Consider the following 22873-nt stretch of genomic DNA (forward strand, 5'->3'; position numbering starts at 1 on the left):
AACTTAAATGCGGAGTTCTGATTGGATCCGGTGCATTAGTGATGGTATGATCACACTTGTTTTATTCCCTTCTGTAAATACATACATTCCTTATCATTCCCTCCCCCCTCCCGTCATTTGTTTCTTTGTGTGTGTACACTGCACCTCCTTCTCGTTCTAATATCGATTAAAATGCCCCCACGCCGTGACTCGCATTTGCGTATAAACCAGCAGACCATAGCTCCAGTCGCACGTAACATCAAACGACCCATCTGAAAAAAAATGGGTGCAACACGAGTACTTCCCACGAGGTCACCCATCGTAGTACTACTCTCGCCCAAGCACACTTAACAACAGAGTTCTGAAGGGATCCGGTGCATTAGTGCTGGTATGATCGCACCTTTTTTATTCTGCGCTGCAAATCCATACACTCCTTTTCCTTCTCTCCCCCCTTCCGTCATTTGTTTCCTGGTGCGTGCAAATTGCACCACTCTTTCTTGTTCTAATATCAAGTAAAATGCCCCAACGCCGTGTCACATTTGCGAATAAACCAGTGGACCATAGTTCAGGTCGCGCGTAACGTCGAACGACCAATCTGCAAAACAAATGGCTGAAATGCGAGGACTTCCCAAGAGGTCACCCATCCTAGTACTACTCTCGCCCAAGCACACTTAACTGCGGAGTTCTGATGGGATCCGGTGAATTATTGATGGTATAATGGCATCTGTTTCATTTTGCGCTGCAAATACACACACTCCTTCTCTTTCCCTCCCCCCTTCCGTCATTTGTTTACTTGTGCGCGCACACTGCACATCTCCTACTCGTTCTAATATCAAGTAAAATGTTCTAGTGTCGTCACTCACATTTGCGAATAAACCAGCAGAACATAGTTCTAGTCGTGCGTTACGTCGAACGACCCATTGGCGAAAAAATGGGTGCAACACGTGGACTTCCCAGGAGGTCACAACTCCTAGTACTACACTCGCCCACGCACATTTAACTGCGGAGTTCTAATTGGATCCGGTGAATTAGTGATGGTATAATGGCACCTGTTTCATTCTGCGCTGCAAATACTTACTCTCTTTCTCCTTCCCTCCCCCCTCCCGTCATTTGTTTCTTTGTGCGTGCACACTGCACCTCTGCTTCTCGTTCTAATATCAAGTAAAATGTCTCGGTGCTGTGACTCACATTTGTAAATAAACCAGCGGACCATAGTTCTAGTCGCGCGTAATGTCAAACGCCCCATATGAAAAACATAGGTACAACACATGGAATTCTAAGGAGGTCATGACTTCTAGTACTACAATCGCTAAAGAACATTTAACTGCGGAGTTAGGATGGGATCCGATGAATTAGTGACGGTATAATGGCACCTGTTTCATTCTGCACTACAAATACATAGACTCCTTCTCCGTCCCTCCCCCCTCCCGTCATTTGTTTCCTTGTGCGTGCAAACTGCACCTCTCATTCTCGTTCTAATATCAAGTAAAATGACCTCGTGCTGTGACTCACATTTGCGAATAAACCAGCGGACCATAGTTCTAATCGCGCGTAACGTCGAACGACCCATCTGTAAAAAAAATAGGTGCAACACGAGAACTTCCTAGGAGGTCACCCATTCTAGTACTATTCTCGCCCAAGAATACTTAACTACGGAGTTCTAACGGGATCCGGTGCATTAGTGCTGGTATAATGGCACCTGTGTCATTATGCGATGCAAATACATACACTCCTTATCCTTCCCTCACCCCTCAAGTCATTTGTTTCATTGTGCGTGGACACTGCACCTCTCCTTCTTATTCTAATATCAAGTAAAATGCTCCGGCGCCGTGACTCACATTTGCAAATAAACCAGCGGACCATAGTTTCAGTCGCGCGTAATGTCGAAAGACCCATCTGTAAAAAAATGGGTGAAACACGAGGACTTCCTAAGAGGTGACCCATCCTAGTACTACTCTCGCCCAAACACACTTAACTCCGGAGTTCTGATTTGATCCAGTGAATTAGTGATGTTATGATCGCAAATGTTTCATTCTGCACTGCAAATACATACACTCCTTCTCCATCCATCCCCCCTTCCATCATTTGTTTCTTTGTGCATGCACACTGCAACTCTCCTTCTCGTTATAATATCAAGTAAAACGACCCTGCGTCGTGACTCACATTTGCGAATAAACCAGCGGACCATAGTTCCAGTCGCGTATAACGTCGAACAACCCATCTGTAAAAAAATAGTTGCAATACGAGGACTTTCCAGGAGGTCACCCATCCTAGTACTACTCTTGCCCAAGCACACTTAAATGCAGAGTTCTGATGGGATCCAGTGTATTAGTGCTGGTATGATCGCACTTGTTTCATTCTGCGCTGTAAATAAATACACTCCTTCTTCTTCCCTCCCCCCTCCCATCATTTGTTTCCTTGTACGAGCATACTGCACATCTACTTCTCGTTCTAATATTAAGTAAAATGCATCGGTGCCATGACTCTCATTTGCGAATAAACCAGCGGACTATAGTTCCAGTCGCGCGTAACATCGAACGACCCATCTGTAAAAAAATAGGTGCGACACGAGTACTTCCTAATAGGTCACCCATCCAAATACTCCTCTCAACCAAGCACACTTAATTTCGAAGTTCTGATGGTATCCGGTGAATTAGTGATGGTATAATGGCACCTGTTTCATTCAGCGTTGCAAATACATACACTCATTCTCCTTCCCTCCCCTCTCCCGTCATTTGTTTCCTTGGGCGTGCACACTACACCTTAGCTTCTCGTTTTAATATCAAGTAAAATGCCTCGGCACCGTCACTCACATTTATGAATAAACCAGCAAAACATAGTTCGAGCTGCGCTTAACATCGAGCGACCCATCATCAAAAAAATGGATGCAACATGAGTACTTCCGAGGAGGTCACACATCCTAGTACTACTCTCGCCCAAGCAGATTTAAATTCGGAGTTCTAATGGGATCTAGTAAATTAGTGCTGTTATGATCGCACATGTTTCATTTCGCGCTGCAAATACATACACTCCTTCTCATTTCCTCCCACCTCCCATTATTTGTTTCCTTGTGCGTATACATTGCACCTCTCCTTCTCGTTCTAATATTAAGTAAAATGCATCGGCGACGTGACTCACATTTGCGAATAAACCAGTGGATCAAAGTTTCAGTCGTGCATAACATCGAATGACCCATCTGCAAAAAAATGGGTACAACACGAGTACTTCTCAGGAGGTCGCCCATCCTAATACTACTCTCGCCCAAGTACACTTAATTGCGGAGTTCTGATGGGATCCGTTGAATTAGTGCTGGTATGATCGCACCTGTTTCATTCCGCGCTGTAAATACATACAATCTTTTTCCTTCCCTCCCCCCTCCTGTCACTTATTTCCTTGTGCGTGCACACTGAACCTCTGCTTCTTTTTATAATATCAAGTATATACACCGGCGCCTTGACTCACATTTATGAATAAACCAGCGAACTATAGTTCCACTTGCGCGTAACGTCAAACAACCCATCTGTAAAAAAATGGGTGCAACACGAGTACTTCCCAAGAGGTCACCCATCCTAATACTACTCCCAAGCACGCTTAACTGCAGAGGACTGATGGGATCCGGTGAATTAGTGATGGTATAATGGCACCTATTTCATTCGGCGCTTCAAATACATACACTCTTTCTCCTTCCCTCCCCTCTCCCGTAATTTGTTTCCTTGTGCGTGCACACTCTAACTCTCCTTCTCATTTTAATATCAAGTAAAATGCCTCGGCACCGTGACTCACATTTGCGAATAAACCAGCAGACCATAGTTCCAGTCTTGCGTAACATCGAACGACCCATCTAAAAAAAAATGAGTGCAACAAGAGTACCTCCCAGGAGGTCACCCATCCTAGTACTACTCTCGCCCAAGCACACATAACTGCGGAGTTCGGATGTGATTCGGTGCATTAGTGTTGGTATGATCACACCTGTTTCATTCCATGCTGCAAATACATACACACCATCTCCTTCCCTCCACCCTCCCGTCATTTGTTTCCTTGTGCGTGCACACTGCAGCTCTTCTTCTCGTTCTAATATCAAATAAAATGCCTTGACGTCGTGTCTCACATTTGCGAATAAACCAGCAGACCATAGTTTCAGTGGCACTTAATGTCGAACACCCCATCTGAAAAAAATAGATAAAACACAAGGACTTCCCAGGAGGTCACCACTCCTAGTACAACACTCGCCCAAACACATTTAATTGTGGAGTTATGATGGGATCGGGTGAATTAGTGATGGTATGATGGCACTTATTTCATTCTACGCCGCAAATTCATACACATCTTCTCCTTCCCTCCACCCTCCCGTCATTTGTTTCATTGTGCGTGCAAAATGCACATCTCCTTCTTGATCTAATATCAAGTAAAATGCATTGGGGCCATGACTCACATTTACGAATAAATCAGTGGACCATAGTTCCAGTCGCGCGTAACGTCAAACGATCTGCAAAAAAATGGGTGCAACACGAATACTTCCCAGGAGGTCAACCATCCTAATACTTCTCTCGCCTAAGCACACTTAACTGTGGAGTTTTGATGGGATTTGGTGAATTAATACTGGTATGATCGGACTTGTTTCATTCCACGCTGCAAATACATACACTTATTCTCCTTCCCTCCCCCCTCCTGTCATTTGTTTCCTTGTGCGTGCACACTAAACCTCTATTTCTCTTTCTAATATCAAGTAAAATACTCCGGTACCTTAACTCACATTTGCGAATAAACCAACGAACCATAGTTCCAGTCGCGCGTAACATCGAACGATCCATCTGCAAAAAAATGAGTGCAACACGAGGACTTCCAGGAGGTCACCACTCCTAGTACTACACTCGTCCAAGCACATTTAACTGCGGAGTTCTGATGGAATCTGGTAAATTAGTGGTGGTATAATCGCACCTGTTTCATTCCGCGCTATAAATACATACACTCCTTCTCCCTCCCTCCACCCTCCCGTCATTTGTTTCCTTGTGCGTGCACACTGCCCCTCTTCTTCTCCTTCTAATATCAAGTAAAATGCGCCGGTGCCATGACTCACATTTCCGAATAAACCAGCAGACCATAGTTCCAGTCGCGTGTAACGTCGAGCGACCCTTCTTTAAAAAAATGGTTGTAACACGAGTACTTCCGAGGAGGTCACCCATCCTAGTACTACTCTTGCCCAAGCACACTTTAATGTGTAGTTCTGATGGAATCCAGTGTATTAGTCCTTGTATGATCGCACCTATTTCATTCCGCGCTGCAAATACATAAACTCCTTCTTTTTCCCTCCCCCCTCCCCTCATTTATTTCCTTGTGCATGCACCTCTCATTCTCGTTCTAATATCAAGTAAAATGCCTCTGCACCATGACTCACATTTACGAATACCCAGCGGACCATAGTTGTAGTCGCGCATAACGTCGAACGTCCCATCTGCAAAACAATGGGTGCAAGACGAGTACTTCCTAGGAGGTCACCCATCCTAGTACTACTCTGGCCCAAACACACATAACTGCGGAGTTCTGATGGGATCCGACGCCGTGACTCACATTTGCGAATAAACCAGCGTACCATATTTCCAGTCGCACTTAACGTCGAACACCCCATTTGAAAAAAATAGGTGAAACACAAGGACTTCCCAGGAGTTCACCACTCCTAGTACTACATTCGCCCAAGCACATTTAACTGCAGAGTTCTGATGGGATCCAGTGAATTAATGATGGTATGATGGCACCTGTTTCATTTTGTGCTGCAAATACATACACTCCTTCTCCTTCCCTTCCCTCTCCCGTCATTTGTTTCCTTGTGCGTGCACACTGCACCTCTCCTTCTTGTTCTAATATTAAGTAAAATGTCTCGGCACCGTGACTCACATTTGCGAATAAACCAGTGGACCATAGTTCCAGTCGTGCGTAACATCGAAGGACCCATCTGCAAAAAAATGAGTGCAACACGAGGAGATCACCCATCCTAGTACTACTCTCGCCCAAGCATAACTGCGGAGTTCTGATGGGATCCGGTGCATTAGTGCTGGTATGATCGCACCTTTTTGATTCTGCACTATAAATACATACACTCCTCCTTCCCTCCCTCATTCCCTCATTTGTGTGTGCACACTGCACCTCTCCTTCTCATTCTAATATCAAGTAAAATGTCCCGGCACTGTGACTCACATTTGCGAATAAACTAGCGAACCATTGTTCTAGTCGCGTGTAACGTCGAAGGACCCACCTGCAAAAAAATGGGTGCAGCACGAGGACTTCCTAAGAGGTCACCTATCCTAGTACTACTCTTTCTCAAGCACACTTAACTTCGGAGTTGTGATGGTATCTGGTGCATTAGTTCTGGTATGATCGCACCTGTTTCATTCCGCGCTGCAAATACATACACTCCTTCTCCTCCCCTCCTCCCTCCTGTCATTTGTTTCCTTGTGCGTGTACACTGCACCTCTCCTTCTCGTTCTAATATCAAGTAAAATGCGTCGGCGCCATGACTCACATTTGCGAATAAACCAGCGGACAATAGTTCCAACCGCGCGTAATGTCGAACTCCCCATCTGAAAAAAATAGGTGCAACACAAGGACTTCTCAGGAGGTCACCACTGCTTCTTGTTTTCTGTTGTTCTACTATGTAATATACTCACAGACACTCTTATCATGTCATGGGCTTTAATTGAATGCGTGAAAAGTATTAAACAAAATGCCTCGGCGCCGTTACTCACATTTGCGAATGAACCGGTGGACCGTCGCTCCGGTCCTGTGTAACGTTTAACGCCCAGTCTAAGAAAATAAGGATGCAACACGAGAGCTGAGAGCTTCCCAAGAGGTAACCCATCCTAGTACTATTCTCGCCCAAGCACGCATAACTGCAGAGTTTTGATGGGATCCGGTGAACTAATGCTGTTATATCGCACCCTTTCTTGTTTGCGCCGCAAATACATATGCCCCTTTTACTTTCCTCTCCCCTCCTGTCATTTAATTCACTGTGCGCGCACCTCACCTCTTCTTCTAGTTCTAATATTAAGCAAAATGCCCCGGCGCCTCGACTCATGCCCATATGAACGGATCACCCACCGCACCTCGTTTTGTTTTGTTATATTATGTAAGGTACTCACAATGACACTCTTATCACGTGATTGGTTTTAATTGAATGTGCAAAAATATTAAGCAAAATGCCCAGGCGGAACGTCGCTCCAGTCCCGCATAACATTTAACGTCCTATCTATAAAAAAAAGGGTGCAACACGAGCACTTTCCAAGAGGTCACCCATCCTAGTACTGCTCTCGCCCAAGCACGCTTGACTGCGCAGTTCTGATGGGATCCGTTGAACTAGTGCTGGTATGATCGCACCCCTTCTAATTTGCGCCACAAAGACATATACCACTTCTCCTTCCCTCTCCCTTCCCGTCATTTATTTCGCTGTGCGCGCAACTCATCTCTGCTTCTAGTTCTAATATCGAGTGAAATGCCCTGGCACCTCGACTCATGCCCATATGAACAGATCGCCCGCCGCACCTCAATTTTTGTTGTTCTACTATTTAAGATGCTCACAATGACACTCTCATCACGTGATGGGCTTTAATTGAATGCACGAAAAGTATTAAGCAAAATGCCTCGACACCGTGACTCACGTTTACGAATGAACAGGCGGACTGTCGCTCCAGTCCTGCGTAACATTTAATGCCCTGTCTGTAAAAAAAAGGGGGCAACACGAGTGCTTCCCAAGAGGTAACCCATCGTAGAACTACTCCCACCCAAGCACACTTAACTGCAGAGTTCTGATGGATCTCATGAACTAGTGCTAGTATGATCGCACCCCTTCTAATTTATGTCGCAAAGACATATATCCCTTCTCCTTCCCTCTCCCTCCCCGTCATTTGTTTCACTGTGCGCACAACGCACCTCTACTTCTAGTTCTAATATCGAAAAAAATGTCCCAGCGCCTCGCCTCATGTCTATATGAACGGAACACCCGCCGCACCTCCTTTTTTGTTGTTCTATTATATAAGATGCTCGTAATAATAATCTTATCACGTTGTGGGTTATAATTGAATGCACGAATAGTATTAAGCAAAATGTTCCAGCACTGTGACTCATGTTTGCGAATTAACCGGCGACTGTCGCTCTAGTCCCACGTAACGCCCCATCTGCAAAAAGAAGGGTGCAACATGCGAACTTCCTAAGAGATTAGCCATCCTAGTACTACTCTCACCTAAGCACGATTAACTATGAAGTTCAATGGGATCTGATGCATTAGTGCTGGTATAATCGAACCCCTTCCATTCCGCGCTGCAAATACATATACCACATCTCCTTCCCTCGCCCATCTCATCATTTATTTTATTGTGCGTGCACACCGTACCTCTATTTCTAGTTCTAATATCAATCAAAATGCCAAGGCATCTTGACTCATGCACAGATGAACAGACCGCCCGCCACAACTCTATTTTCATTGTTCTACTATGTAAGATAATCGTAATGACATTCTTATCTCGTGATGGACTATAAATGAATGCACAAAAAATCTGGTGCCACGACTCATGCCGGCAGACTATGGCTCCTATTGCGCATAACGTTTAACACCCCATCCGTCAAAAGAAGAGCGCAACACGAAAACTACCCAAAAGATCACCCATCCTAGTACTACTCTCGCCAAAGCACGCTCAACTACGGAGTTCGATGGGATCTGGTGCATTAGTGCTAGTATGATCGCACCTCTTCTATTTTGCACTACAAATACATATACCCTTTCTCCCTCCCTCCTCCCTATTATTTTTTTTGCTATGCGCGAACACCACACCTCTGCTTATAGTTCTAATATGGAGCAAAATGCTCCGGCGCCTCGACTCACGCCAGATGAACGGACTACCCCTTGCACCTCGTTTTTGGTTATTCTACTATGTAAGATGCTCGTAATGACACTCTTATCACATGGTGAACTATAAATGAATGCACGAAAAATATTAAGAAAAATGTCTTGGCGTTGTGACTCATTCTGAGGGACAATGGCTTTGATCGCGCATAATGTTTAACGTCCTGTCAGCAAAAAAATGAGTGGAACATGAGAACTTTCCAAGAGGTCACCCATCCTAGTACTACTTTCGCCCAAGCACACTTAACTACGAAATTCGATGGGATCCAGTGCATTAGTGCAGGTATGGTTGCACCCCTTCCATTCCATGCTGCAAGTACATATACCCCTTTTCCTTCCCTCACCCCTCTCGTCATTTGTTTCGTTGTGCGCACACACCACACATATGTTTCTAGTTTTAATATCAAGCGAAATGCCCCGGCACCTCGACTCACGCCCAGATGAATGGATCTCCCACCGTACCTTATTTTTCATTGTTATGCTATGTAAGATACTCGTAATGACACTCTTATCACGTGGTGGATTATAAATAAATGCACGAAAAATATTAAGCAAAATTTTCAAGCCCTGTGACTCACACCGGCAGACTGTGGCTCCGATCGCACTTAACATTTAACACCCCGTCTAAAAAAAAAACAAGTTCAACATAAGGACTTTCCAGGAGGTCACCCATCCTAGAACTAATCTTTCCCAAGCACGCTTGACTATAGAGTTCTGATGGGATCCTGTGCATTAGTGTTTGTATGATCGCAACTGTCCCATTCCCAACTGCAAATATATATAGCCCTTTTCCTTCCCTCCCCCTTCCCATCATTTATTTCACTATGCGAGCATACCACATCTCTGCTTCTAGTTCTAATATAGAGCAAAATGCCATGTCGCTTCAACTCACACCCAGAAGAATGGAGGCCCCTTGCACCTCTTTTTTCGTTGTTTTACTATGTAAGACTCTCGTAATGAGACTCTTATCACGTGGTGGACTACAAAAAAGTGCACATAAAATATTAAGCAAAATGTTTTAACGTCGCTACTCATGCCGGCAGACTGTGGCTTCGATCGCGCGTAACGTTTGACACCCCATCTATAAAAAGACGGGTGCAACAAAAGAACTTCTCAAGAGGTCACCCATCCTAGTACTACTCTCGCCCAAGCACGCTTAACTACGGAGTTCGATGGGATCCGGTGTATTAAAGCTAGTATGATTGCACCCCTTCCATTCCACACTTCAAATGCATATACCCCTTCTCCTCCCCTCCCCCTACCTGTCATTTTTTTCGCTATGCGCGCACACCATACCTCTGTTTATAGTTCTAATATCAAGCGAAATGTCCCGACAACTCGACTCACGCCAGAAGAAAAGACCGCCCATCGTACCTCATTTTTATTTATTCTACTATGCAAGATGCTCGTAATGACACTCTTATCACATGGTAGACTATAAATGAATGCACGAAAAAATAGTAAGCAAAATTTTCTGGCGACGCGACTCATGCCAGCGGATTATGGCTCCAATCACATGTATCGTTTTCTACCCTGTTTGCAAAAAGACAGTTCAACACGAGGACTTCTCAGGAGGTTACCGATCCTAGTACTACTCTCGCCCAAGCATGCTTTACTGCATAGTTCGATGGGATCCGGTACATTAGTGCTGGTATGACCGCACCCCTTTCATTCCGCATTATAAATACATATACACCTTCTCCTTTCCTCCCCTCTCCTATCATTTTTTTTGCTGTGCGCGCACACTGCATCTCTATTTCTAGTTCTAATATCAAGCAAAATGCCAAAGCGCCTCGACTTATGCCAAGATTAAAAGACCACCCACCACACCTTTTTTTTTTCATTGTTCTGCTATGTAAGATGCTCGTAAGGACTCTCTTATCACGTGGTGGACTATAAATGAGTGCACAAAAAAAGTAAGCAAAATGCCCCGGCGCGGCGACTCACGCCGGCAAATGAACTAGCAGACTATGGCTCCAATCGCGCGTAATGTTTGATGCCCTGTCCGCAAAAAGACGTGTGTAACACAAGCAGTTCCCAGGAGGTCACTCATCCTAGTACTACTCTCGCCCAAACACGCTTAACTACAGATTATGATAGGATTCGATGCATTAGTGCTAGTATGTTCCCACCCGTCCTATTCCTCACTTCAAATACATGTACCCCTTATCTTTCCCTCCCCCCTCCCATCATTTGTTTCATTCTGTGTGGACACCGCACCTCTATTTCTAGTTGTAATATCAAACAAAATGCCCTGTTGTCTCAACTCAGTCCCAGATAAATGGACCACCCACCGCACCTTTGTTTTTCTTGTTCTATTATTTACGATGCTCGTAATGACACTCTTGTCACGTGGTGGACTATAAATGGATGCACGAAAAATATTAAGAAAAAGACGGGTGCAACACGAGAACTTCCCAAAGGTCACCCATCCTAGTAGTACTCTCACCCAAACACACTTAACTGCAGAGTTCTAATGAGATCCGGTGCATTAATGTTAGTATGATTGCACATGTTTTATTCTGCGCTGCAAATACATACACTCCTCCTTCCCTCTCCCGTCCCGTCATTTGTTTCCTTGTGCGTGCACACTGCACCTCTCTTTTTCGTTCTAATATCAAATAAAATGCCCCAACGCCGTGACTCACATTTGCGAATAAACCAGTGGACCATAGTTCCAGTCGCTCGTAACGTCGAACGACCCATCTCGATTCATGCCCATATGAACGGATCACCCGCCGCCTCTCATTTTTTGTTGTTCTACTATTTAAGATGCTCGCAATGACACCCTCATAACGTGATGGGCTTTAATTGAATGCTGGAAAAATATTAAGAAAAATGCTCAGGTGCTGTGACTCACATTTGCAAATGAACCGGCAGACCATCACTCTGGTCCAGTTGAATGTTTAATGCTCCGTCTGCAAAAAGAAGGGTGCAACACGAGAACTTCCTAGGACAATAAATGATGCTCGTAATGACACTCTTATCATGTGGTGGACAATAAATGAATGCACAAAAAATATTAAGCAAAATATTCTAGCGCCACGACTCATGCCGGCGGACTATGGTTCCTATTACGCATAACGTTTAACACCCCATCTATAAAAAGACGGGCGCAACACGAGGATTTTCCAAAAGATCACCCATCCTAGTACTACTCACGCTAAAGCATGCTCAACAACGGAGCTTGATGGGATCCGGTGCATTAGTGATAGTATGATCGCACTTCTTCTATTTTGCGCTACAAACACATATACCCCTTCTCCCTCCCTCCCCCCTGTTATTTGTTTCGCTATGCACGAACACCGCACCTCTGCCTATAGTTCTAATATAGAGCAAAATGCTCCGGTGCCTCGACTTATGCCCAGATGAACGGACTACCCTCTGCACCTCATTTTTTGTTATTCTACTATGTAAGATGCTTGCAATGACACACTTATTACATGGCGAACTATAAATGAATGCACCAAAAATATTAAGAAAAATGTCTTGGCGTTGCGACTCACTCCGAGGGACAATGGCTATGATCACGCATAATGTTTAACGTCTCGTCAGCGAAAAAATGAGTGGAAGATGAGAACTTTCTTGGAGGTCACCCATCCTAGTACTACTTCCGCCCAAACACACTTAACTATGAAATTCGATGGGATCCAGTGCATTAGTACAGGTATGATCGCACCCCTTCAATTCAACGCTGCAAATACATATACCCCTTCTCTTTCCCTCCCCCCTCTTGTCATTTCTTTCGGTGTGTGAACACACCACACCTTTCTTTCTAGTTCTAATATCAAGTAAAATACCCCGGCACCTCGACTCACGTCCAGATGAATGAATCGCCCGCCGTACCTCATTTTTCATTGTTATACTATGTAAGATACTCGTAATGACACTCTTATCACGTGGTGAACTATAAATGAATGCACGAAAAATATTAAGCAAAATTTTTAGGCCCCGTGACTCACATCGACAGATTGTGGCTCCGATCACACTTAATGTTTAACACCCCGTCTACAAAAAGACGGGTTCAACACGAGGACTTTTCAGGAGGTCACCCATCCTAGAACTAATCTCACCCAAGCACGCTTGACTACAGAGTTCTGATGGGATCGTGTGCATTAGTGTTTGTATGATCGCAACTGTCTCATTCCCCACTGCAAATACATATAGCCCTTCTCCTTCCCTCCCCCCTCCCATCATTTATTTCGCTGTGCGGGCATACCATATCTCTGTTTCTAGTTCTAATATAGAGTGAAATGTCATGTTGCTTCGATTCACGCCTAGAAGAATGGAGGCCCGCTGCGCCTCTTTTTTCGTTGTTCTACTATATAAGACTCTCGTAATGAGACTCTTATTACGTGGTGGACTATAAATAAGTGTACATAAAATATTAAGCAAAATGTTTCAACGTCGCTACTCATGCCGGCGGACTGTGGCTCCGATCACGCGTAACATTTGACTCCCCATCTGCAAAAAGACGGGTGCAACAAGAGAACTTCCCAGGAGGTCACCCATCCTAGTACTACTCTTGCGCAAGCACGCTTAACTACGAAGTTCGATGGGATCCGATGCAAATACATATACCCCTTCTCCTTCCCTCCCCCCACCAGTCATTTTTTTCGCTGTGCGCGAACACCGCACCTCTATTTATAGTTCTAATATCAAGCAAAATGCCCCGACACCTCGACTCACGCCAGAAGAAAGGACCGCCCGCCGTACCTCATTTTTCTTTATTCTACTATGTAAGATGATCGTAATGACACTCTTATCACGTAGTAGACTATAAATGAATGAACGAAAAAATAGTAAGCAAAATTTTCTAGCGACGCGACTCACACCAGCGGATTGTGGCTCCGATCACATGTATCGTTTTACACCCGTTTGCAAAAAAACAGTGCAACATGAGGACTTCTCATGAGGTTACCGATCCTAGTACTACTTTCGCCCAAGCATGCTTAACTGCATAGTTTGATGGGATCCAGTGCATTAGTGCTGGTATGATTGCACCTCTTCCATTCCGCATTGCAAATACATATACCCCTTCTCCTTTCATCCCCTCTCCTGTCATTTTTTTCGCTGTGCGTGCATACTGCATCTCTGTTTCTAATTCTAATATCAAGCAAAATGCCCCAGCACCTCAAATTATGCCCAGATTAAAGGACCACCTGCCACACCTTTTTTTTTATTGTTCTACTATGTAAGATGCTTGTAATGACTCTGTTATCACGTGGTGGACTATAAATGAGTGCATAAAAGAAAGTAAGCAAAATACCCCGGCACGACGATTCACACCGACAAATGAACCAGTGGACTATGGCTCCAGTCGCGTGTAACGTTTGATGCCCTGCCTGCAAAAAGACAGGTGCAACACAAGCACTTCCTAGGAGGTCACTCATCCTAGTACTACTCTCGCCCAAACACACTTAACTCCGTAGTTCTAATTTGATCAGGTGACTTAGTGATGGTATGATCGCAAATGTTTCATTCCGCGCTGCGAATGCATACACTCCTTCTCCTTCCCTCCCCTCTCCCGTCATTTCTTTCATTGTGTGTGCAAACTACACCTCTTCATCGCGTTCTAATATCAAGTAAAATGCTTCGGCGCTGTCACTCACATTTGTGAATAAATCATAGGACCATAGTTTCAGTCGCGCGTAACGTCGAAGGACCCATCTGTAAAAAAAATGGGGGAAACATGAGACTTCCCAGGAGGTCACCCATCCTAGTACTACTCTCGCCGAAGCACACTTAACTCTGGAGTTCTGATTTTATCCGGTGAATTAGTGATGGTATGATCGAAAATGTTTCATTTTGCGCTGCAAATACATACACTCCTTCTCCTTCCCTCCCCCCTCCTGTCATTTGTTTCCTTGTGCGTGTAAACTGCACCTCTCCTTCTCATTCTAATATTAAGTAAAATGCCCCGGTGCCATCACTCACATTTGCGAATAAACTAGTGGACCATAGTTTCAGTCGAGCGCAACGTCGAAGGACCCATCTGTAAAAAGATGGGTGAAACACGAGAACTTCCCAGGAGGTCACCCATCCTAGTACTACTCTCGCTCAAGCACACTTGAGCGCAGAGTTCTGATGGTATCCAGTGCATTAATACCTGTTTGATCGCACTTGTTTCATTCCGCGCTGCAAATATATATAGTCCATCTCCTTCCCTCCTCCCTCCCCTCATTTGTTTCCTTGTGCGTACACACTTCACCTTTGCTTCTCATTTTAATAAAATGCCCCGGTACCGTGGCTCTTATTTGTGAATAAACCAGCGGGCCATAGTTTCAGTTACGCGTAACACCGAACGGCCAATCTACAAAAAAATAGGTGTAATACGAGAACTTCCCAAGAGGTCACTAATCCTAATACTACTCTCGCCCAAGCACACTTAATTGCGGAGTTTTGATGGGATCCGGTGTATTAATGTTGTAATGTCGAACGACCCATCTGCAAAAAATTGGGTGAAATACGAGAACTTTCTAGGTGGTCACCCATCCTAACACTACTATCGCCCAAGCACACTTAACTGCGGAGTTCTGATGGGATCCAATGATTTAGTGCTTGTATGATCGCACGTATTTCATTCTGCACTGCAAATACATACATTCCATCTCCTTTCCTCCCCACTCCAGTCATTTGTTTCTTTGTATGTGCACACTGCGCCTCTCTTTCTCGTTCTAATATCAAGTAAAATGCCCCGGCACTATGACTTACATTTGCGAATAAACTAGCGGACCATAGTTCCAGTCGCGCATAACATCGAACCACCCATCTGTAAAAAAGTAAGTGCAACACGAGAACTTCCCACGAGGTCACCCGTCGTAGTACTACTCTGCCCAAGCACACTTAACTGCGGACCATAGTTCCAATCATGTGTAACATCGAACGACCCATCTGCAAAAAAATAGGTGCAACACGAGGACTTCCCAGGAGGTCACCCATTCTAGTACTACTCTCTCCCAAACACACTTAACTGCGGAGTTATGATGGGATCTGGTGCATTAGTGTTGGTATAATGGAACCTATTTCATTATGCGATGCAAATACATACACTCATTCTCCTTCCCTCCCCCTCCCGTCATTTGTTTCCCTGTGCGTGCACAATGCACCTCTGCTTCTCGTTCTAATATCAAGTAAAATGCCCCGGCACCGTGACTCTTATTTGTGAATAAACCAGCGGACAATAGTTCCAGTTGTGCGTAACGTCAAACGACCCATCTGTAAAAAATAGGTGCAACACGAGAACTTCCCAAGAGGTCACCTATTCTAGTACTACTCTTGCCCAAGCAAACTTAACTACGGGCTTCTGATGGGATCCAGTGCATTAGTGCTGGTATGATCGCACTTGTTTCATTCCACGCTGTAAAAACATACACTTCTTCTCCTTCCCTCCCCCTTCCCGTAATTTGTTTCCTTGTACGTGCACACTGCACTTCTCCTTTTCGTTCTAATATCAAGTAAAATGCTTTGGAGCTATGACTCACATTTGTGAATAAACGAGAAAACTATAGTTCCAGTCGCACTTAACGTCGAACGACCCATCTGTAAAAAAATAAGTGCAACATGAGAACTTCTCAGGAGGTCACCCATCGTAGAACTACTCTGCCCAAGCACACTTAACTGCGGACCATAGTTCCAGTAGTGCGTACCGTCAAACGACCCATCTGCAAAAAAATAGGTACAACACGAGGACTTCCCAGGAGGTCACCCATTCTAGTACTGCTCGTTCCCAAGCACACTTAATTGCGAACTTCTGATGGGATCCAAAGCATTAGTTCTAGTATGATCGCACTTATTTTATTCCGTGCTGCAAATACATACACTCCTTCTCCTTCCCTCCCCCCTCCCGTCATTTGTTTCCTTGTGCGTGCAACACTGCACCTCTTTTTCTCGTTCTAATATCAAGTAAAATGCCCCAGCGACATGACTCACATTTGCGAATAAACCAGTGGACCATAGTTCCAGTCGTGCGTAACGTCGAACGACCCATCTGTAAAAAAATAAGTGGAACATGAGAACTTCCCAGGAGGTCACCCATCGTAGTACTACTCTGCCCAAGCACACCTAACTGCGGACCATAGTTCCAGTCGTTCGTAACGTCGAACGACCCATATATAAGAAAATAGGTGCAACATGAGAACTTCCCAGGAGGTCACCGATTCTAGTGCTATTCTCACCCAAGCATACTTAACATTTGTTTCATTCCGCGATGCAAATACATACACTCCTTCTCCTTCCCTCCCCCCTCCAGTCATTTGTTTCCTTCTGCGTGAACACTGCACCTCTCCTTCTCGTTCTAATATCAAGTAAAATGCCACAGCACTGTGACTTATATTTGCGAATAAACCAGCGAAACATAGTTCTTGTCGCACGTAACGTCGAACGACCCATCTGTAAAAAAATAAGTGCAACACGAGAACTTCCCAAGAGGTTACCCATCGTAGTACTACTCTGCCTAAGTACACTTAACTGTGGACCATAATTCCAGTCGTGCGTAACGTTGAACGACCCATATGCAAAAAAATAGGTGCAACACGAGGACTTCCCAGGAGGTCACCTATTCTAGTACTACTCTCGCCCAAGCATACTTAACTTCGGACTTTTGATGGGATCCGGTGCATTAGTGCTTGTATGATCACACTTGTTTCATTCTGCGCTGCAAATTCATACACTCCTTCTCATTCCCTCCCCCCGCCCGTCATTTGTTTCCTTGTGCGTGCACACTGCACCTCTTCTTCTCGTTCTAATATCAAGTAAAATACCCCGGCTTCGTGACTCACATTCGCGAATAAATCAACGGACCATAGTTCCAGTCGCGCGTAATGTCGAACAACCCATCTGTTAAAAAATAAGTGCAACACGAGAACTTCCCAGGAGGTCACCCATTGTAGTACTAGTTTGCCCAAACACACTCAACTGCGGACCATAGTTTCAGTCGTGCGTAACGTCGAATGACCCATCTGCAAAAAAATAGGTGCAACACGAGGACTTCCCAGGAGATCACCTATTCTAGTACTACTCTCGCCCAAGTACACTTAACTGCGGACTTCTGATGGGATCCGGTGCATTAGTGCTGGCATGATCGCACTTGTTTTATTTCGCGCTGCAAATACATACACTCCTTCTCCTTCCCTCCCCCCTCCCGTCATTTATTTCTTTATGCGTGCAAACTGCACCCCTCCTTCTCGTTCTAATATCAAGTAAAATACCCAGGCGCCGTGACTCACATTTGCAAATAAACCAAGGGACCATAGTTCCAGTCGTACGTAACGTTGAACGACCCATCTGTAAAAAGATAAGTGCAACACGAGAACTTCCCGGGAGGTCACCCATTGTAGTACTACTCTGCCCAAACACAGTTAACTGCGGACCATATTTCCAGTCATACGTAACGTCGAACGACCCATCTGTAAAAAAATAGGTGCAACACGAGGACTTCCCAAGAGATCACCCATTTTAGTACTACTCTCGCCCAAACACACTTAAATGCGGACTTTTGATGGGATCCGGTGCATTAGTGCTGGTATGATCGCACTTGTTTTATTTCGTGCTGCAAATACATACACTCCTTCTCCTTCCCTCCCCCCTCCCGTCATTTGTTTCCTTGTGCGTGCACACTGCACCTCTTCTTTTCATTCTAATATCAAATAAAATGCCCCAGTGTCATGACTCACATTTGCGAATAAACCAGCGGACCAAAGTTTCAGTCGCACGTAACGTCGAACGACCCATCTGTAAAAAAATAAGTGCAACACGAGGACTTCCCAGGGGGTCACTCATTTTAGTACTACTCTCGCCCAAGCACACTTAGCTACGGAGTTCTGTTTGGATCTGGTGCATTAGTGCTGGTATAATGACACCTGTTTCTTTTTGCAATGCAAATACATGTACTCTTTCTCTTTCTCTCTCCCCTCTCGTCATTTGTTTTCTTGTGCGTGCACACTGCACCTCTGCTTCCCATAAAATTGTGCTGGTATGATCGCACCCCTTCTAATTTTTGTCACAAAGACATATACCCCTTCTCCTTCCCTCTCCCTTCCCGTCATTTGTTTTGTTGTGCGCGCAACGCACCTCTACTTTTAGTTTTTATATCGAGCGAAATGCCTCGGTGCCTTAACTCATGTCTATATGAACAGAACACCCACCACACCTCCTTTTTTGTTGTTCTACTAAGTAAGATGCTCGTAATAATAATCTTATCACGTGGTGGGCTAATATTGAATGCACGAATAATATTAAGCAAAATGCTCCGGCACCATGACTCACGTTTGCGAATTAAGCGGCGACTGTCGCTCTAGTCTTGCGTAATATTTAACGCTCCATTTGCAAAAAGAAGGGTGCAACATGAGAACTTCTTAGGAGATCACCCATCCTAGTACTACTCTTGCACAAGCACGATTAACTACGAAGTTCGATGGGATCTGATTCATTAGTGCTGCAAATACATATACCACTTCTCCTTCCCTCTTCCCTCTCATCATTTATTTTGTTGTGCATGCACACCGCACCTCTGTTTCTAGTTCTAATATCAAGTGAAATGCCAAGGCATCTCAACTCATGCCTAGATGAACAGACCGCCCGTCACAACTCTATTTTTATTGTTCTACTATGTAAGATAATCGTAATGACATTCTTATCTCGTGATGGAATATAAATGAATGCGTGAAAAATATTAAGCAAAATGTCCAAATGTCGTAACTCACACTGGCGGATTGTCGCTCCGGTCACGCATAATATTTAATGCCCCGTCCATAAAAAGACGGGTGGAACACGAGGACTTCTCAGGAGGTCGCCCATCCTAATACTGCTTTCACCAGAGCACGCTTAACTGCGGAGTTCGACAGGATCCGATACATTAGTGTTGGTATTATTGCACCCCTTCCATATCATGCTGCAAATATATATACCCCTTCTCCTTCCCTCCCCCGTCCCGTCATTTGTTTCACTGTGCATGCACACTACACCTCTGTTTCTAGTTCTAATATCAAGCGAAATGTCCGAGCACCTCGACTCACGCCTAGATAAACATACCGCCTGTCGTACCTTATTTTTCATTGTTCTACTATGTAAGATGCTTGTACTGACACTCTTATCATGTGGTGGACTATAAATGAATGCACGAAAAATATTGAGCAAAATATTCTGGCGCTATGACTCATGTCGGTGGACTATGGCTCCTATTGCGCATAACGTTTAACACCCCATCCGTAAAAAGACGGGTGCAACACGAGGACTTCCCAAAAAATCACCCATCCTAGTACTACTCTCGCCAAAACACGCTCAACTACGGAGTTTGTTGGGATCCGATGCATTAGTGCTAGTATGATCGCACCTTTTCTATTATGCACTACAAATACATATACCCCTTCTCCCTCCCTCCCCCCCTATTATTTGTTTTGCTATGCGCGAACATTGCACCTCTGTTTATAGTTCTAATATAGAGCAAAATGCTCCGGTGCCTCGACTCACGCCCAGATAAACGGACTACCCCTTGCACCTCATTTTTCGTTATTCTACTATGTAAGATGCTCGTAATGACACTCTTATCACGTGGCGAACTATAAATGAATGCACGAAAAATATTAAGAAAAATGACTTGGGTTGCGACTCACTCCGAGGGACAATGGCTTTGATCGCGTATAATGTTTAACGTCCTGTCAGTAAAAAAACTAGTGGAACATGAGAACTTTCCAGGAGGTCACTGATCCAAGTACTACTTCCGTCCAAGCACACTTAACTACGAAATTCAATGGGATCCATTGCATTAGTGCAGGTATGATCACAGCACTTCCATTCCACGTTGCAAGTACATATACCCCTTCTCCTTCCCTCCCCCCTCCTGTCATTTGTTTCGTTGTGCGCACACACCACACCTCAATTTCTAGTTCTAATATCAAGCGAAATACCCCGGCACCTCGGCTCACGCCCAGATGAATGGATCGCCCGCCGTACCTCATTTTTCATTGTTATCCTATGTAAGATACTTGTAATGACACTCTTATCACGTGGTGGACTATAAATGAATGCATGAAAAATATTAAGCAAAATTTTTAGGCCCCGCGACTCACACCAACAGACTGTGGCTCCGATCGCACTTAACGTTTAATACCTCGTCTACAAAAAGATGGCTTCAACACGAGGACTTTCCAGGAGGTCACCCATCCTAGAACTAATCTCGCCTTAGCACGCTTGACTATAGAGTTCTGATGGGATCCTGTGCATTAGTGTTTGTATGATTGCAACTGTCCCATTCCCAACAGCAAATACATATAGCCCTTCTCCTTCCCCCCCTCCCATCATTTATTTCGCTGTGTAGGCATACTGCATCTCTACTTCTAGTTCTAATATAGAGCGAAATGCAATGTCACTTCGACTCACGCCTAGAAGATTAAGTGCACGTAAAAGATTAAGCAAAATTTTTCAATGTCGCTACTCATGAAGACGAACTATGGCTCCGATCGCTCGTAACATTTGACGCCCCGTCTGCAAAAAGATGGGTGCAACAAGAGAACTTCCCAGGAGATCACCCATCCTAGTACTACTCTCGCCCAAGCACGCTTAACTACGGAGTTCGATGGGATCCGGTGTATTAATGCTAGTATGATTGCACCCCTTCCATTTTGCGTTGTAAATACATATACCCATTCTCCTTCCCTCCCCCCACCCGTCATTTTTGTTCACTGTACGCGCACACCACACCTCTATTTATAGTTCTACTATCAAACGAAATACCTCGAGACCTCGACTCATGCTAGAAGAAAGGATCGTCCGCTGTACCTCATTTTTATTTATTCTACTATGTAAGATATCGCAATGACACTCTTATCACGTGGTAGACTATAAATGAATGCACACAAAAATAGTAAGCAAAATTTTCTGGCAACGCAACTCACACCAGCGGTTTGTGGCTCCGATCACATGTATCGTTTTATGCTCCATTTGTAAAAAGACAGTGCAACACGAGGACTTCTCAAGAGGTTACCGATCCTAGTACTACTCTCACCCAAGAATGCTTAACTGTGTAGATCGATGGGATCTAGTGCATTAGTGCTGGTATGATCACACCCCTTCCATTCTGCATTGTAAATACATATACCCCTTCTCTTTTCCTCCCCTTTTCTATCATTTTTTTCGCTGTGCGCGCACATTGTATCTCTGTTTCTAGTTCTAATATCAAGAAAAATGCCCCAGCACCTCGACTTATGCCCAAATTAAAGGACCACCCGCCACACCTTTTTTTTTCGTTGTTTTACTATGTAAGATGCTCGTAATGGCTCTCTTATCACGTGGTGGATTATAAATGAGTGCACAAAAAAAAGTAAGTAAAATGCCCCGGCGCAGCGACTCACGCTTACAAATGAACCAGCAGACTATGGCTCCGGTCGCCTGTAATGTTTGGTGCCCTGTCCGCAAAAAGACGAGTGCAACACAAGCACTTCCCAGGAGGTCACTCATCCTAGTATTACTCTCGTCCAAACACGCTTAACTGCAGATTATGATGGGATACGATGCATTAGTGCTAGTATGATCTCACTCGTCCTATTCCTCACTTCAAATACATATACCCCTTCTCTCTCCCTCCCCCCTCCCATCATTTGTTTCGCTCTGTGTGGACATTGCACCTCTACTTCTAGTTGTAATATCAAGCAAAATGCCCCATTGCCTCGATTCACGCCTAGATGAATGGACCACCCGCCGCACCTCTATTTTGCTTATTCTATTATTTACGATGCTCGTAATGACACTCTTATCACGTGGTGGACTATAAATGGATACACGAATAATATTAAGAAAAAGACGGGTGCAACACGAGTACTTCCCAAGAGGTCACCCATCCTAGTACTACTCTCGCCCAAGAATACTTAACTGCGGAGTTCTGATAGGATCCGATGCATTAGTGCTGGTATGATCGCACTAGTTTCATTCCGCGCTGCAAATACATACACTCCTTCTCCTTCCCTCCCCCTCCCGTCATTTGTGTCCTTGTGCGTGCACACTGTATCT

General features: G+C 44.6%; 18 pseudogenes; all 18 read right to left on the minus strand.

Moving 5' to 3' along the window:
* Window positions 1-262: 262 nt before the first annotated feature.
* On the minus strand, window positions 263-381 carry LOC148255797 (5S ribosomal RNA; annotated as a pseudogene).
* A 205-nt stretch (window positions 382-586) lies between these two features.
* LOC148255798 (5S ribosomal RNA) lies at window positions 587-705 on the minus strand (annotated as a pseudogene).
* Window positions 706-1561: 856 nt separating this feature from the next.
* Window positions 1562-1680, minus strand: LOC148255799 (5S ribosomal RNA; annotated as a pseudogene).
* A 531-nt stretch (window positions 1681-2211) lies between these two features.
* On the minus strand, window positions 2212-2330 carry LOC148255800 (5S ribosomal RNA; annotated as a pseudogene).
* Window positions 2331-3186: 856 nt separating this feature from the next.
* Window positions 3187-3305, minus strand: LOC148255801 (5S ribosomal RNA; annotated as a pseudogene).
* A 526-nt stretch (window positions 3306-3831) lies between these two features.
* Window positions 3832-3950, minus strand: LOC148255802 (5S ribosomal RNA; annotated as a pseudogene).
* A 3280-nt stretch (window positions 3951-7230) lies between these two features.
* On the minus strand, window positions 7231-7349 carry LOC148255803 (5S ribosomal RNA; annotated as a pseudogene).
* A 1247-nt stretch (window positions 7350-8596) lies between these two features.
* On the minus strand, window positions 8597-8714 carry LOC148255804 (5S ribosomal RNA; annotated as a pseudogene).
* Window positions 8715-9961: 1247 nt separating this feature from the next.
* LOC148255805 (5S ribosomal RNA) lies at window positions 9962-10079 on the minus strand (annotated as a pseudogene).
* A 1186-nt stretch (window positions 10080-11265) lies between these two features.
* LOC148255806 (5S ribosomal RNA) lies at window positions 11266-11383 on the minus strand (annotated as a pseudogene).
* Window positions 11384-15774: 4391 nt separating this feature from the next.
* Window positions 15775-15893, minus strand: LOC148255807 (5S ribosomal RNA; annotated as a pseudogene).
* Window positions 15894-16097: 204 nt separating this feature from the next.
* LOC148255808 (5S ribosomal RNA) lies at window positions 16098-16216 on the minus strand (annotated as a pseudogene).
* Window positions 16217-17393: 1177 nt separating this feature from the next.
* On the minus strand, window positions 17394-17512 carry LOC148255809 (5S ribosomal RNA; annotated as a pseudogene).
* A 328-nt stretch (window positions 17513-17840) lies between these two features.
* Window positions 17841-17959, minus strand: LOC148255810 (5S ribosomal RNA; annotated as a pseudogene).
* A 328-nt stretch (window positions 17960-18287) lies between these two features.
* Window positions 18288-18406, minus strand: LOC148255811 (5S ribosomal RNA; annotated as a pseudogene).
* Window positions 18407-18612: 206 nt separating this feature from the next.
* LOC148255812 (5S ribosomal RNA) lies at window positions 18613-18731 on the minus strand (annotated as a pseudogene).
* A 2632-nt stretch (window positions 18732-21363) lies between these two features.
* LOC148255813 (5S ribosomal RNA) lies at window positions 21364-21481 on the minus strand (annotated as a pseudogene).
* A 1186-nt stretch (window positions 21482-22667) lies between these two features.
* On the minus strand, window positions 22668-22786 carry LOC148255814 (5S ribosomal RNA; annotated as a pseudogene).
* Window positions 22787-22873: the final 87 nt, after the last annotated feature.

Source organism: Carica papaya, chromosome 5 (genome assembly GCF_054855325.1).
Source record: "Carica papaya isolate Zhongbai chromosome 5, ASM5485532v1, whole genome shotgun sequence".
NCBI classification, from domain to species: domain Eukaryota; kingdom Viridiplantae; phylum Streptophyta; class Magnoliopsida; order Brassicales; family Caricaceae; genus Carica; species Carica papaya.